General features: G+C 40.5%; 1 protein-coding gene across 1 annotated transcript in view; it reads left to right on the top strand.

Moving 5' to 3' along the window:
* Positions 1 to 1201: 1201 nt before the first annotated feature.
* FHIP1A (FHF complex subunit HOOK interacting protein 1A) overlaps positions 1202 to 16343 on the top strand; it is a 78503-nt gene continuing 63361 nt past the window's right edge. Inside the window, exons 1-3 of the mRNA XM_063156379.1 lie at positions 1202 to 1406; positions 1673 to 1836; positions 15231 to 15347. The gene's annotated coding sequence lies outside the window, so the exon portion shown is untranslated. The remainder of the gene's footprint in view (positions 1407 to 1672; positions 1837 to 15230; positions 15348 to 16343) is intronic.

Raw genomic sequence — 16343 nt, 5'->3', positions numbered from 1 at the left:
GTATTTAAAATAAGAACTATATAGTGTTAAAGAATCACAGAAAGGTTTGGGTCGGAAGAGACCTTAAAGATTACCCAGTTCCAAGCTCTTGCAATAGGTGGGGATGCCACCCACTAGACCAGGTTGATCAAAGCCACATACAACTTAGCCTTGAACACTTCCATGGAAGGAACATCCAGAGCTGAGAGGAACCTGCTGCAATGCCTTCTGAATATGGGATTTTTCCTAACATCTCATCTAGAGCTCTCTTCTTTTAGTTTTAAAGCCTTAGCACTTGTCCTATCATTATGCACCCATAATGGGACAAAAGGTTCCTCTAACTCTTTTTTAATGAGCCTACTTCAAGTATCACAGAATTGATACGGTTGGAAGGGGCCGCCAGAGATCATCTAGTCCAACTCTCCTGCCCAGGCAGGTTCACCTCCAGCACATGACTCAGGAACTCCTCCAGATGGGTTTTGAAGGTCTCCAGAGACAGACACTCCATGACCTCTGTTCCAGTGCTCGGCCACCTTCAACATAAAGTTCTTCCTCATGCTCAGGTGAAACTTCTTGTGTTTCAGTTTATGCCCATTGCTCCTTGTCCTGTGGCTGTGGACCACTGAAAAGAGTCAGGCACCATCCCCTTGGCACCTGTCTTTAACATATTAGTATGTACTAATGAGATTTTTTTCCCAGTCTTTTCTTCTCTGGACTAAAAAGGCCCAGCTCCTGCAGTCTATGCTCATGAGAGATGCTCCCAAGTACTGGAAGACCACAACAAGGTCTCCCACCCAGAGCCTTCTCCAGGCTGAACAACCTCAGCTCGCTCAGCTTCTCTTCAGAGAAGTGCTCCAGGCCACTGATCACCTTGCAGCTTGCATCATTAGGGAACCACCTCTAATTTTCATTTGTAAGATCGGGATAGATTTAAAATGGTACTTCTGGCTTGCGGGTTTTCCAAGTAGGCAGGCAGAGATGGCAAGAAGCTTTCTTAATTGCAGGGTAATCGTTTCTTAAGTCGGGCTGTACCCCCCGAATTGTCTCTCGGCGGGCCCCCGCCCGGCAAGGGCCGCCTCGGGCCGGGCCTCCCCCGGCAGGTCGCGGCTCCTCCCCGCCGCTCTGACTCACGGCCCGGCCGCGCTTACACAAACTCGGCGGCCGTGAGGGAGCGGGACGTGGTGGGGCGCGGGGCAAGATGCCCGCCTGAGGGGACGGAGCCTTCGGGGCGGGCGGGCGTGAGGGCGCTCCCGTCCGAGGGATCAACGACGGCCCCGCTGTCCCGTCGCGGACGGCGATTTACCTGGGTGGCCACCTCCCTCCCTCTCCTTTCTTCCTTCCTTCCCGGAGCCGGTGATTTCGGCGGAGAGGGAGTGGAGCCCGCCTGGCCCCTCCCCGGAGAAACTTTCCGCCGCCACCCGCGCCAGGTAGGGGCTGGTCCCGCTGGGGCGGGGGCCGTGAGGGGGCGGCGGCGGCTGGGACGGGCCCCGCACCGAGTTTCGGGGGTGTCGCGCCGCCGCTCGGCCTCGTCGGCAGGCGGGGCGGGCTGTCAGGCCGGTGTCACCCCCGGCCGAGCAGCTGCCGTCTGCCGCAGGGCCGCCGCGGGCTGAGGGCAGTATATAGGTCAGTGGAAGTAATGCCCGCCTAATCCCCTTTATCTTTTTGGCTCGGCTTTTCCGCTGTTGGTTTTTAGGGCGACTCTTGGGCTGCGTTGGTCGCAAACTTCTGGGAGAGAGAAGAGGCAGGCTTCGCGCAGGGCTGTGTGAGCGGTCAGGTGCCGAGGTCAGAGCGTGGGATACGAGCTTTTGTTTTCCGGAAGGCTTTTCCTCCCAGGCGTGACGCCTAACGGAGTGCCAGGTATTCCTGCGGGGCGCCGTCACCCCCGTGACCCTGTGTGTGGGTGCTGGGTTTGGGTTCGGACTTCTGTTTTCACAGGTTAATTAACATTGATTATTTCTTTCTCCTTGCGTCACTCACCGAATCACCGAAGGCTATGTTGGCGTTTGCTTTGGATGCCAAAGGAAGGTAGAGGTCTCGGCAACTTCGGGGCCCGGGTAACGGGGGAAGGCAGTGTGCCCTGGCAGAGTGATTACCGTGTTGCTTTCTCTCATCTTTGAGGAACTATTAGCGAGGTCATGTGAACCTTTCTGTTGCACAAAGGTGCTGGGAGCAACTCGACATGATTGAATTGCTCCACGTGGACAAATACATAGGTGCTGGCAGGTGCCCACTGTCTGCTGGGACGTGGTGTGTAAGGCCAGCCTGCCGGTATAGGAGTTTGCCAGGTTGGGATTTGTGGCTTCTAGTAACTGAGAAAGGCTAAGGCATACTTGATGGTATTTGGAGATTTTTATTTCAGTCTGACTTTTCTCTTCCCTGGGCTGTTTGATTGGTTTTGTGATTAGCATTAACATATCTCATACAATGACAGTAAGAAGAAAAAAATGCATAAAACTGATTGTGTGATTTTGTATGCCACCATATTACTTGTGATTGAACTGAATGTGACTTCAGAATCTGCCAGTGCCCTCTCTGCCCAGGTTATTTTCTGTTGATCAGTGTGAAACTGATGCTGTGCAAGCGTTTATAGTTACATTTCCTTTTAGTACAACAGTGTTTTTATTCTCCCATATAGCAGTAAGAAGGATTTAGGGCCTCATCTTAGTCGAGAAGCACAAGGTCTTAGTTTTGTTTTCATTTTCAGAGAGAAGAGGCAGTGATAATAAATTATCCATTCATAGAGATCTCTCATACACCAATGAGGTAGTAGTGTTGGGTCATGCAATGTAGACCCATGTCTCTGCCCTGTGCTGGTTTTACATCATAATTTCTAGAAGTAAACCTTTTAGAAAAAATGTTGATTGGAAGAGTTTGTAATACCTGAAGGAGTGGTGTCAAATGACAGTTTTCACTTTACCTGTGCCACTTTACTTCTGCTGGAGTATGTGTGTACAAGAGTCCACCTGATCTGAAACTAGTCTAAGAATTAGGACCTAATGCTGTAATTTGTTTCTTTCTCTCTGCCTCTGCTTTAACAAACATGGAAGGTCAAAGGGAGAAAGGAAAGACAGAAAAACTTACAATCCAAAAGGTGAAGTATAAATAATTGTAGAGGGCAAGATTGTACCAGTGAGATATTGATGTGAGGATGGCAGTGGTGAAACTTGTGGAACATCCAGATGCCTTTTCCTCTTATCTGTCTCAGTCAAAACAAATGCTTTCAATTGACTTCCACTAACAGCTGTTTTAGTCTGTTTATTGACCCATGGTGATTGACAGTATGTGCTTTGAAAAAGAAGTGAATCCTGTTAGATTGATGAAATATGCGTGGACAAAGCCCATGGAAGAAACTTAGTTTTATGTGCATAGTTTCCTTTTTTTCTTCTTTAAACTGTACTGTGTCTAAATTATATGGTGGTGCTGGTAAGAACTGGATTTTACTCTGTAAGGGGTTTTGGCTTTGAGTTGTTTTTCTTGTTTTATTTTTGGGGTTTTATTCCTCTAAATGGGATACAAACCTTCATAGAATCTGAAGCCAAGAGAAGCAAAATTGGAGAAACTTCTGCTAATGTGGTTTTATTTGATCCTGGCATGAAACTGAGTTTTGGAAATCTATAGCTATGTTTTCTCTTCAAAAAGATCATAATGATGCATTGATGCCTGTCAAGCTTAAGTCTTCAGATTTACAGACTCTCAGTACCATCTGAAGCATCAGTTTCTCTGTTAAACTGTACATTGAAGGATTATTAAGATTACTTTGATCGCTTTAAGACTTCTTTTTTAACAAAGAATTTATCCACAAGTGCTGCTGTTCCTCCCTTGCATATCTTTATTTATTATATATAGATGCTGCCTTTTGATGCCTGCAGAGGGTTTAATTGAAAAAGATCTCCAAATTTTAATTAGCCTGATGGGAATCTTGTTTAGCTCTGTAATATTTGAGTAGCATACTTGACTTTTTAAAGATGCAGTTCTCCACATCCTGATCTGATGTTTCTATGAGCCGTAGTTTCCCTCAGACATGAGAGAGATGTGTTCTCTCTCCCTCTCTCTCTTTCTCCCATGGCATATTTAGTGTACTTGGTATGTTTGTGGTGTTTGTTATGTGCTGCTAGTGCTGCTAAGAAGAAGGCTTTTTTGACCTCTCGTTCCAGTAATCCTTTTTGGTAACAATTTTATAGCTATATTTTGGTTTACAGACAAGCTCTCAGACTCTCTTACTCAGACAACCTGGCTTGGTGTTGTTACCTTACTTGTGGTCTCTTCTCAGCCTAATGGGATAGGTCAGTTTCATACTAAATAGCTGCCACCTCAACAGAATGGTCATGTGCTGTATCTGCATCGGAATGAGCACCAGGGCAGAGGGCATCAAGGAAGGCTCCTAGCAGAATAGTGCTTTTGGTTGTTTCTCAGGTATTGCAGTGCACAACAGCAGATGCCTATGCTTTTGGTATGTTATGGTTGCACTTCTGATGTTCTTATGGTAGTGAGTAAAGACAAACAACCTTGGGATGCTTCCAGAAGAGACTACAAAGGTCTGCACTAGTCAAAAGTTTGGGTATGAGTGACCTAGAAATTCTGAAATTTTCTTCAGTCCTTTTGGCAATATAGTGGCCAAATAAAGGCTTCTAAGTAGATGCTGGCATGGGTGCTTTGTAAGAATGTCTGTATTTTTAAAAATTCATGCAAACAGCTTACAAGAAACATTGCCTTTTCCTAATCTTATTAATTTATTTGGAAAGTAGAGCTAGGACTTCATTGTGTCATGGGTAGCAGGTCAGTTAGACCTGGGTCAAGTTGCTGAGGTTGCGCCTCAGGTCCTCAGTCCAGTTCTGGGCCCCTCACAAAAAGGGTGCTGAGGTTTTGGAATATGTCCAGAGAAGGACAGTGAAGCTGGTGAAGAGTTTAGAGAGTGACTCCTGTGAGGGGTGGCTGAGGGATGTGGAGGTGTGTAGCCTGGAGAAAAGGAAGCTCAAGGGAGACCTTACCACTCTCTACAAATGCTTGAAAACCTGGTGGGTGTTGGTCTCTTCTTCCAGGCAAGCAACAACAGAGGAGGGCCTCAAGCTGTGCCAGGGGAGATTCAGGCTGGACATTAGGAATATTTTCCTCACTGAAGAGGTTGTTAAGCATTGGCATGGGCTGCCCAGGGAAGGGGTGGAGTCACCCTCTCTGGGAGTGTTCCAGAAATGACTGCATGTGGCTTGTGGCTTGGTGCTGTGGTTTAATTGACGTGGTAGTGTTCAGTCACAGGTTGGACTTAATGATCTTGAAGGTCTTTGCCAGCCTTAATAATTCTGTGGTTCTAGTGAATTAAACAAACAGTTTTGAATGCACTTGTGAATATGTACAATGAGTGCCTCTGGCTTACTATCACTCTATTATAACACACCAGTACATTTGAAGGAGTCAGCTTTAACTGTGGAAGTGCTGTGATGGTAAGGAAGCATGCACCAGCTGAAGTTAGCATTATGAACGCTGAGGAGCTTTGGGGCTCAATCTTCCCTTACTTTCTGTTGTAGGCATTGATCATGACTACCTGTTAATAAGGTATGTGTCTCTCAGTCAAGCTCTCAGTGATGGTATAATAAGAATGCTTTGCATGTTAAACCATGTGGCCAAAAAATTATTGTCTAAGGTGTTCCTGAAGGGCATGTCCAGGTGAGGCAATTCCATGTGGAATTGAAAGAGAGCAGGTGAGATAAGAGCTTCTGAGAGTGGTGATACATGCTCAAGGCATGTGAAGACATAATCTAAGAATGTGTTACCTATGCTATCAAGTGAGATTACATTTAATTTGCAGAGGAAAGTTTGGAAACATGACACAGTCATAGCTATCTCTATGCAGGAGGCCCAGTATGTAGTTGGAACTTTGACTCAGATTATCCTTGAACCAAATGCAGCAACTTCTCCTAGCAGTTGGAAAATTTGTCCTGAAATTAATTCTATTTGTGACCGTGGTGGCTTGCCATGGGTGGTGAGTTATTGGGAAATCAATGACTTCTTTATCTTTTTCCTTTCCTTTAAAAAAGGTCAATTTTTGATGCAATACTGAATTGCCTATGCATACAGTAAAGTTAGACCATGACAGTTAATTCTGATCTAGACATAATGATGTTACCTACTTTTTGTATGAGAGCATACATAGCACAGCTAGATTAGTGCTGAAAGTATGAGGCAAATTCTTATAATGTGATTTTTGCCATTTAGCTTTAGAAGCACAGTCAAATGTTTTCTCCCTTTCTGCCGCTACTGTGGTCTCCAAGCATATGACAGACACGGTTTTGTTTATTTAAACCTTTGCATGCCTTAGAAGAACTTGTATTTTTCTTTTCTTTTTTTTTCTTTTAAAGACAGGAAAGCTGTGGGGTAATGAAAACACTCTAGATTCTTTGTGTCAGTAACTAATACTGAAAGACAATTGTGCTCATTATCCTTCTGATTCTAGCTCATTTTTGCAAGTTGCCTGGATTATATATTGGTGAAGGGTAGGATTTCTTTCTGTGAAAGTTTTTATATAGAAAGACTATTCTAGCAATACAAATGGAGTTTGCCTGCAGAGCTGATCAAATGACGGCCTTGAACAAGCTCACAATTGGAAGGATTTCGTACAGCATGTGAAACAAATCAAAGTCTTAAAGTATTGACAGTCTTTATATTTCAGTAAACCTTTGGATTGTAACTTAAATTTAGCTGTTGGCTAACAGTTGGAGAGTTAAACTGCTGAAGAATCAATCCCACTTGCATTCACAAAATCTTTTGTAAAACCTCAGATACCCCTGAGCAGGAGAGAAGAGAATATTATACTTTTGAGTTAGTTTTATTAACAATTAACAGTTAATATAATTGTAATAACAAAATAATTTTCAGATGTTTAGGTTTTTTACACACTAGTCAGAGAGCTGTGGTTAAAAAGTTGCTGTTGTGCAGCCAAGCCCAAGAAGTAGCATGGGTTGTGATTGAATTAACTCATTTTACTGTGGCAGGCTCCTGCCCTAACACAGCAAACCTGAGAGGGAGAGATAACTTGGTTTTCTGCTTCATCACTGCACTGGCATGATCCTGAGTAGTGCTTCTGTAAACATGTATACCTTAAACATACAAGGGAAGAAGGAAGCCTGAGTAGGGAGGTACGCCTTTCATAATTATTAGTTGAAGGTGGAACATCTGTAAGTTGCTGCACTGCACCCATGGTTGTTAGTAAACAGAACTGTGCTGCTTCTTCTTGGCAAGTTCGTGGCATTTTTACACTTCACTCGTGCCATTAATGTGTTTCAGTTCAGTGTTATAAATTCCATATTCCTGTAAGAAAACCTGCGGAGGTCAAAAGTTTATCTCCACTTTTGAGGAACTCACTGACTTCCAGTGCTGGACTTTGCAAGAAGTGCAGGCCCCCAACCACAACATATAATGTGGATTTGTTTTGGAAGTGAGGGTTCTGTTCTTCTCTGTGAGTGGAATTAGATTTGCCAAGGTAAAGTGACAACAGGCGCTAAGCAGCCAAAAATTTTGCTGCAAACCACAAAAATCTTCAGAAAAGTGTGTGTTGCTCCTTTTTATTTTGGCTCTGATGTTGTTCTCAAATCACCCAATGTCCTTGGAATGCCTTTGGTATGGATTGTGAATTTTTTTTTTTTTTAATTTATTTTCTTTTTTCCTTTTAATTGGCCATTTTTCCATTCAGTACACGGAAGCAGAGAACACATAAGAACACATAGTCAGCAATAGGTGTAACAGGATAATTTCCTTTCTGAATTGCTGACTTGCATTAAGATTAATTATGCTTGCCTGCTTGGAGTGGTTTCAGGTAAACAATTAGAAAGTTCTTTATCAGCTTCTTGAAACATATGCATAGGATGAGAAGCCTGTGAAATGAGAGTACATTTTGAGTGGAGGAAAAGCATGGAGGACAGAAACTGGTTTGCCTTTGCAAGGATTCTGTTCTTAATATTTTGGTCCCAGTAGTGTGAACAACTCTAAAAGATATTTTCTTGAACTTGCTGCCAGGTAACACAGAGATTTTTATGACTGTCAGTGGTTGCATCTGCTTTCAGCATATTTTGCTGGCATGATTTTTACAGGGGTGATGTTTGCCAGCCCAGTGCTTATGGGTTCCTGACTTGCTGGTGTTGATAAAGCAGAACACACAATAGTATTGAGATTCTTTTGAAAAATTTCCTTTAGCTAGTTAGGGTCTGGGTTTGTTTTGCTTTGATGCCAGTGGAATCCTTGAACTTGGAGAACTTTTTTTTTCTTCTCACGAGAACCTTTATTGTTTGAAAAAAATGAAATGTTCAGAGAGCAACAACTAAGGCAGTTTAGGAAATACTGCATTTATAACGCATGCTTACTTGCAAATTGTATCTTTTGCCAGTAGTGTTTTTAGCAACTTACATTCATTAGCTGAAACATTACTGTTTGCTTTTAAAGTGGTAGCAAGTGAGCGGGATAAAATTTTGTTGTATTGGCAGCAAGGCATATCCTCTTACTAGTGTGCATTTGTTTTGCAAACATTTAAAGTAACAACGGTTCAGATTTAAAAGAGTCATCAAGTCAAGAGCAACATTTCAGGAGCACTTGGCATTGGGCTTGGTGTCAGGAGACAATGTGGTCTAATCAGTTATAATTCAAAGTATATTTAAATATTCTGAGATAAAAATATGATTTATTCAGAAGCAGGAATATTGGAGTCTGTGGCATATGCTAATGCAGAAATTGAAACTATTCTTCCACAGGGGAAAATACGAAAAGTAGGGAAAGGCTGGCTTGGCTACCAGTGAGCCCTTCAACATCAAATGCAAGGAGGGAAAGGAATTCCCAGCTGGATTGCCAAGGACAAGTGTAAAAATAAAGCACACATACATATAATTAAAAATTCAGAATGGCCAACTCAAAAAGAATAATGAGAAATCGTTATAGAAATAGAAAGTTAGTAAAAAGAAAGTCAGAGGAGGTTTGCTCCTGTTTGACTAGTGGAGCTGTGGACAGATAATGCAAAGCAGGCTGAGGTCTTTTTTTGTTTGTTTCTTCACCTCAGGTCCAATAAAATATACTAGGACTTGGAAGGGAACATGATGTCCAAGGCAAGTGCTAAAACCCTAAGCTGGTGTGAGGAAAGAGTGAGTTTTAGAGCAGTTAGGGAAGTTTAAGTTTGAAGGTTTACAAAAACGCTGTTGAAAGAGTAAGGGCTGGCTGATGTAATCCTTGAGCTGCTGCAGTTACTTAACTCAGGGAGGGTATGTGTAATGCTGTGCCACTGAGAAGGGGGATTGTAGTGTCTGTCTGTACAGGTGTCAGGGCCAAGGGGCAAGTGGAAATGAGCAACTGTAGACTCAGTTGTTTGTCTGTTCTAGTATTTTTCTTGGAAATTAAACCCTCCCAAAGCAGTAGAAGATTACAAAGAAATAAGCGGTAGCCCATATGATTTTATTTTTAAGATAAAACCATTAGATTAATAGAATTTCCCTTTCCAAAATGCTGACAGAAGAGGAGCAGTAGGTGTCTGGTAGCTTGACTCTATTATAGAAACTGTCAAAATTTCATTCCTATTAAAGAATTGACTGCGGGCAAGTGCTAAACTACTTGAAAAACATTGTTTTCCCTAGAAATGGACTAATGAGATAATGTTCTTGTTTAGGGGTGAGAGATTTATTTTAGATATATACAGGAAGGATTTATATATTTTAGTAGACAAGAAGAATAACAGGAGTCAACATTGCTATAGAATTGTAAAATTAAATAATATCTTCAATCAAAATGATTGAATTCTGCTCTTAGAAGGTTTTCTTAAATAAAGCTGGTTCTTAGGTTGGGACTGAAGTTTGTATTGCAAACCCCTATAACAGAGTTCCTTATTTCAGACACAGCAAGGCTTCTTTAAAGTAATTTCTGCCTCCTGTGTGATGGGAGCAGTCGGAGAAGGCCAGAAGGACCAAATGCTTCTCTCTGAGGCTTGTTTCAGTTGACCTTAAGGACCTTTCCAGTTCTTGCTGTGGGATCCTGTGTCTGCACCACATATGTGTAAATGGAAATATGTTCTACAAGTGAAATGAACTAATCTTACCAGCCAATATTGATGTAGTGTCATGTTTTGAAGATGGAATTAATTTAAAAATAATTTAAAAGGAAAAAAAGAAGGGAATATGAACCCATTGGAAGGAGTCTGGAGAAGAGCAGTAAGGATACCTGGATGTCTGTAGGAATGACTGAATAAACTGTTATTTTAGCTGTTATTTTACCTTCAAAGAAGTGAAGAAGACAGTAGAGAAATGAGAAAGGGAAGGTTTGTGTAAGTGTATGAGATAAATGTGTTTTTCACAGTGATCTGTTTTCTTTCCTTGCTTGGTAAGACGGAATTGCATTGGAATATATTATCAGAAAAAGTTGTGTATGATTTTAAGAACAGGTAAATGAAAGCAGCTGTGAGTTGTGACAGAAACATGATGTGTGTTACCATGGCACAGGGGGAAGGACAAGATGACTTTGAGGTGGTTTTTTTTATCCTTTGAGTACAAAACGGAGATGGTTACTGTGGTGCAGCATGATGTGTAAAACCCAGGGAGAGCACAGTACTGAGAATTCACTGCAGTACCTCTACTCTTAAATTTCAACTGACAGGGAGGATCTAGAAGATATCAAAACATTCTGCCTCTTTCTCTGTTGTTTCTTTTTCCTTTTCACCTGCATGGAGTAGATGAGGGAGGCTTTGCAGTGCTGTGGCTGTTGAAAAGTAGCTAGAACTCCCTGTTAGAGATAACAACACGAAAAAATGACTGTGGGCATGGCTGTACCCACCCTGGCTCTGCAGGAGCGAATCCTAGAACAGAGAGTGCAAGGAAATGTGGTGTGAAGATGCCTGGATTAGCTTTGAAAGCAATTTTTCATATTTGTGTGGTGCTGCATCCAAGCCACTAGGGTTTTACTGCTTCCAGAGCTGTGTGAGTCTGCTCTCTGCCACACAGACTTAATCAGCTTGTGCTAGTGAAAATTTGGAAAACTCTTTCATGTAATCTGCTCTATGTTGTTGACAACCCTCTAATGTGCTGCCCTCGTAGCCTGTGTTTATTTGAATACACTAATTTTTTTTCTTTAATTGTTTGCCCAGTAACAGTCCAAAGCAGAAAAGGTTCTTCACTGCATGATATTTCTTGTCCAAATGATAGGGATAACAACAGTGACATTAAACAAGGGGTTTAATTTCAGCTGCATGTTATTCAGTAAAACTGTGAATAGCAGAAGGAAAACAAGGATTTGAGGAAGCCCTGCAGTGTCAACTGATCTTTAAATCAAAAGCAAATAGGCCCATTTTTATGTAAAATTAGCAGTTTAGAAGATTTCTGGTTTGTTACTCACAGAGGGAGATTTCCCAGGAGGTATCACCTCTACGATGTGTTTGTTATCTTAATTCATGCATGTATGAAACCGGAACATGCTTCCTTCTTAATATTTTAAAGTCCATCTGCTGTTTTGAATGGTATCTGTTGGTACTGGGAGTATTTGTATTGATTCATAGATCTGTGGACTATGGTTTCTAGGATTATTTTCTTGGGCTTTCACATGAAGGGGAAAGATAAGGAAAGCAATTTGAATTTCCCAAACCACAAAGCTATGCATCTTTCATAATATCCAGCTTGGGTAGTGGTGTAGGTTAAGATGCATGGGATGCAATACAGTCTCTAAGGACAACTTTCTTCTCAAATAAAATGCAGTATAACCCTGAGCTCAAAATTAATTGTGTTAAAAAAAACCCAAACAAAACAGAGGGGGACAGAGAGAATGTGTAAATCCTTGAAAAGGGTTTTGCCATTCTGAGAGTGTCCTGGTAACCTGCCTGTTGAAAGAAAGTCTGCTCTGCTGTGGACTGAGGAAACATTGAAAACTGCTGTCTGTTATGATTTGGTGATCTCAAAATACAAAGTTGAGCATCCTAATTCATGAAGGGTACTACTAAGAATTGGTTATGTTCTAAAGCTTTTTAATATGCATGCCTCACCACTCTCATTTTAGGACAGAATTTCAGGCTATCGAAGCAAGGTGAGCTGAGATATATATTTTTTCTTATATTCCTATAATTATGAATCATGTGGTCCAGAAAATATATAAAATTCATATAAATCACATGAGATAGAAAATATTAGATAAAATAAAACATTTTTGTGTCTGGTTCAAAGTTTTTGAGCAGTTCTTCTACCATTTTATGTTTTCCTCACCTGTGTCAGTTTTCAGAAATGAGAAGGCAGAACCTTTTTAATCTCCTCTCGCTCCCTGTTCCCCCTCCTTACCATCCAGGATACAGAATGCAGATGTGTATTATTTTTTACCTGGTTGCCTGCTTTTAAAAAGCTGTGTATTTGATGCAAAAGCAAAATATTTGCTCTTCCAAGAATGTTACATAAGGCAAGACTGTGCTTGGCAGAAGTGGTTTGTCAGTGCCTGCAAAGAGATCGCAGTGTCAGTGCTCCCTGGAGATAAGGATGTATTATTTCCTATCTGGCAATACTAAACTGGTGATACTGTGTGATTAATATGACTCTCCTGGGCCACAACTACAGGAAGCTCTCAGTTCAATTATCACCATGCTTCTTTAATTTAATTACAGCTTTTAAAAATAATATTAAAAAGGATGATTCAAAATTGGAACTTCCTGAATTATTCAAATTTTTGTTCTTTCATACACTAGATAGAGTCTTCTTTTGCACTTTAACCTAAGGGGTGTCTGTGTGGGTTTGGTTTTATGTGGGTTTTTGTTGTTTTTTTTTTTTTTTCCCAAATTATTTGGGAAGCTAAAGGTAATTAGGTTCTGGACATCTTCCATAGCTTGGTGCTAAGGTTTCAGATTCAGATTTTTTTACATATGCTGGTTCAGGGAATCGTTCCATGTTCTGAATGCCTTCTCTCTAAAACCTGCACATTAACTGCATATCATAGAGAAATTTTTGTAGCCTACAAAAGAACAGACCTTTGTGATTTTCTTTACTGCCTTGGTAGTAGTAACAAAGATTCATTGAGTCAGTCGTGCAGGACTTTGAAGCTGAAACACTGAATAAGTTTGGATAATATTGCACCACTGTGTAATTTTTTTTTTTAAGCATATATTTGAAATCATGCACTAGCCATGTGAGAAATGTTCTTCACGTTCTTCATTGGCTCTGGTTTCAGTCTCTTGTACCAATTTTCAATTTCAGGCTTGTGGTTCTAGATAAAAGATGATGTTTAGATGGATGCATGCTGGAATCTTTTAAAACAAATCTGCTGAGAGGTTTTGCCATCCCCCAATGTCCTCTTAATTGTGTTTACTTCAAGCCCCTCCACAGATGATTATTGCATACTCCTTTCCAACATATGCTGGAAAGAGTTATTTCTATAGAGGCTGTGGGTTACCTTTAGGGCTTCAGTTTGGACTCTGGGTAGGGGAAATTTCTCTTTTATTTTTTTCCCCCTGTTCTTCTTTTCTGTTCCTTCTGATGGATTATTTCATGTGTGGTAAAAGGAAATAAAAATACCAGGCTGATCAACTTGAAAAGCTCAAACATGAGGATGTCATTTAGACTATACCTATTTTGTTATGTGTATGTCAATAGTTTTAAGCTATGCTGCAAATTAAAGAAGATAATCCAAGGGAAAAAATAATTGTTTAATCTAAAAGACAATCTGGTCAAGAACATAATTATAGCCTCCACTTAGAAATTTACCCAGATAAATGATACAGCAAAACAAAAGTAGGGAGAATGTGTTTAAGAAATTAAACTTGGAAGATTGTTTTTATGACCAGATGCAATGAATGTATGAAGCAAACAGGAGAGAAGTTAGTATTAATTATAAATTCTGGAGAATTCTTCTTCCTTTAGAGCCCTCACTTGTAATGATTTTGAGTAATAAGAAAATATATTAAAAATAGCAGGGTTAGTGAGGTAGAATTTTTTGAACAGTATTTTACTACAGGAAATGTTTTAGAGATGATCTGGAAGATAGAGAGATTGACCCTGTTACCATTTCACTTGGAAACTGGCTAATTTTTAGGACTACCTCATTGTTATAGTTGAGGGGGAAAATGATGCTAAAAGTCTCTTGATGAAATTTCTGGTTACATCTGTGGAGGAACCTGATATAATCATCCCTGAAATTCAGGAGCATGAAATGGCAAGGGGTCAGTAGTCTTGCATGTACTGAAACCATATTATATTTGCAATATAAAAACAGAGTCTTCCCATAAGGCTGTAATTTTTGGCTGTTTTGTTCATGCTCCCCTGGTGGGAAAGCTGTTTAAGAACCTGTTTTAAACTATGAGTTCTTGGTTAAAAATTACGTTTATAAAAAAATGTTTTTGCCTTGATGTATATACTTTCTAAATTTTTGCAGGATTCCTTTCAGCATACTGAGAACTTTCAGAGTTTTACCTCCCTGCTTATAAGACACAGAAAAATTACAGTCTCCTTATTTTGAATTAATTTGTGTAGTCTGGAGGAATTTCTGTCAGGCAGGTTAGCAGGATGTCTGTAAAATCAATTTTGAATGCTAAGCACTGTGTAAATGAATAGACACGCTTTTCATACTTGCATTTTTCAGTATGTGTGCAGCCTTGTTACATGTCAAATATAAATTTATATGAATTACTTCAGTGTTGACAGAAAGGTGTGGGTTTCTCTTTCTCCCTTGCATGTGTTTAGCTTGTTTAACAAGATGCTGTTATGATGCATTTCTTGTCTGAAAAGTGAGTTCTGTAATCAGTTTTTTGGCAGTGTAGCCAGCTTTACTATTCAGTGTAATACCACTTTTTTCTACTTCTGTGGTTTTTTTTTTTGTTTTTGTTTTTTTTTTTCCCCAGTGGTTACTTTTTAGCCAGAACAGTTTCTTAATTGCTTCAGATTTATTCAGTGTGTTATTGTTTTTGGGTTGCAGCATGGATGGAAATGTTTTTAAGTGGTAGCAGTGAACAGAAGGCAGCAAGGAAGGCAAATATGGATTGCTTCTGCAGTGCTGTGGACTCTTAGCTGATGATGCCCTCGGTGTTTTCAAGGGCTTCTCACAAGGTATTGGTGAAAAGCCTGGAAGCTCTGACCTTGTCTGTGTGGACGTGTCTTGTGATGTGAAACATGCTCTGTTACTACTACTCCTGTGTATTTGAGAGTTTATTATCTTGTTTTCTTTAAGATGGAGATTTTTTCCTTCTCAGTTTTTAAACTGCCAGATTTCTGTTAGTGGAGAATGATAATTTTTACTTTTCTACTTTCTCTGCCTTTCCTTGTGTGTAGTGGAAAGCTGAATGCTGCTGAAATCTGAAGAAAGTTTAAGTCTAGATTCGTCACCAAATGAAAGAACTGCCAGAGCCAATTTTTCCTTGCTGACCTGTTGACATGCTTTAATTGCAGGTAAGATAAGTGTGTGTCTGTGTGTGTAATAGGTAGCTCAGAGCCAAAGTCTATTTTCTGAGCCATGAGCTTGCTGTTGGGAGTGCTGGGTGTCACAATCAGTTTTTGTGGTGTGGACACCCATCCTATGAAAAATGAGCTGGAGACTTCAGTCTGATTTCAGATGCCTGGTAGAATCTCCAGTAGCACTCAGCAGCTGCTTTTAGGCACCCTGGGCTCTGGAGCATTCTGTCAATGTTTCATGTTCCAATTCTGTTTGTGTTCACACCTGTACGGTGTAACTATGGTGCAATATTCCTGTGGCAATCACAATAATTGCTTACATGTGAAATGAATATACAGCAATTATCAAAGGTGCTTTAGCTGTCTTTTAGTGCTCTGTAACTTCTGGAGAACAATAAATATATTGTGGCCTACATGCCCTGTAAGTCAGAGGTAGGTTACCTTGGCACATTGATGAGAACCCAACAGCCTGTACAGCAGGATTTTCTTGAGTTGGCAAGACTCCTCTTTTTTTTTTTGTTTGTTTGTTCCAGAATATTGCTACATTATTTGGTTTACAGGATATGAAATAATTTAAATGCTTGTCATCTGAAGAATGTATGTTTTCTTTTTTTCTCCTGACTCCAACGCGTACAATGTAGGATACAAAAAGAGTTGAAGGAGGAAAGACTAGTATTCTCTATCTGAGCTTAAAAATTGAGCACAGAAACTTTAGAAAACCTTTTACAACAAAAGCTGAATAAGGGACAGAGGTCCTATACTTTGACTTGTCATTGGATCATCTTTATCTTACTCTGCAGTGAAAAGAGTTAGCTGACAGATGAAAATTCAGATAAGTCTTTTCCCCAGCCTGATCTACAAGCATGAATATGGTTTGGTTCTTGATGCAACATTGTACATGTGCTGTGTTTTATTAGATAAGCTGTTTTACAGTGTGAAAGGGCTGAACACTTATGAGTCACCCCCCCAAGAGTTGCTTATTCCCAGTTTGCA

Source organism: Melospiza melodia, chromosome 5 (assembly GCF_035770615.1).
Source record: "Melospiza melodia melodia isolate bMelMel2 chromosome 5, bMelMel2.pri, whole genome shotgun sequence".
NCBI lineage: Eukaryota > Metazoa > Chordata > Aves > Passeriformes > Passerellidae > Melospiza > Melospiza melodia.
The sequence above is the reverse complement of the archived record's forward strand: the minus strand, read 5'-3'. Positions and strand labels throughout refer to the sequence as shown.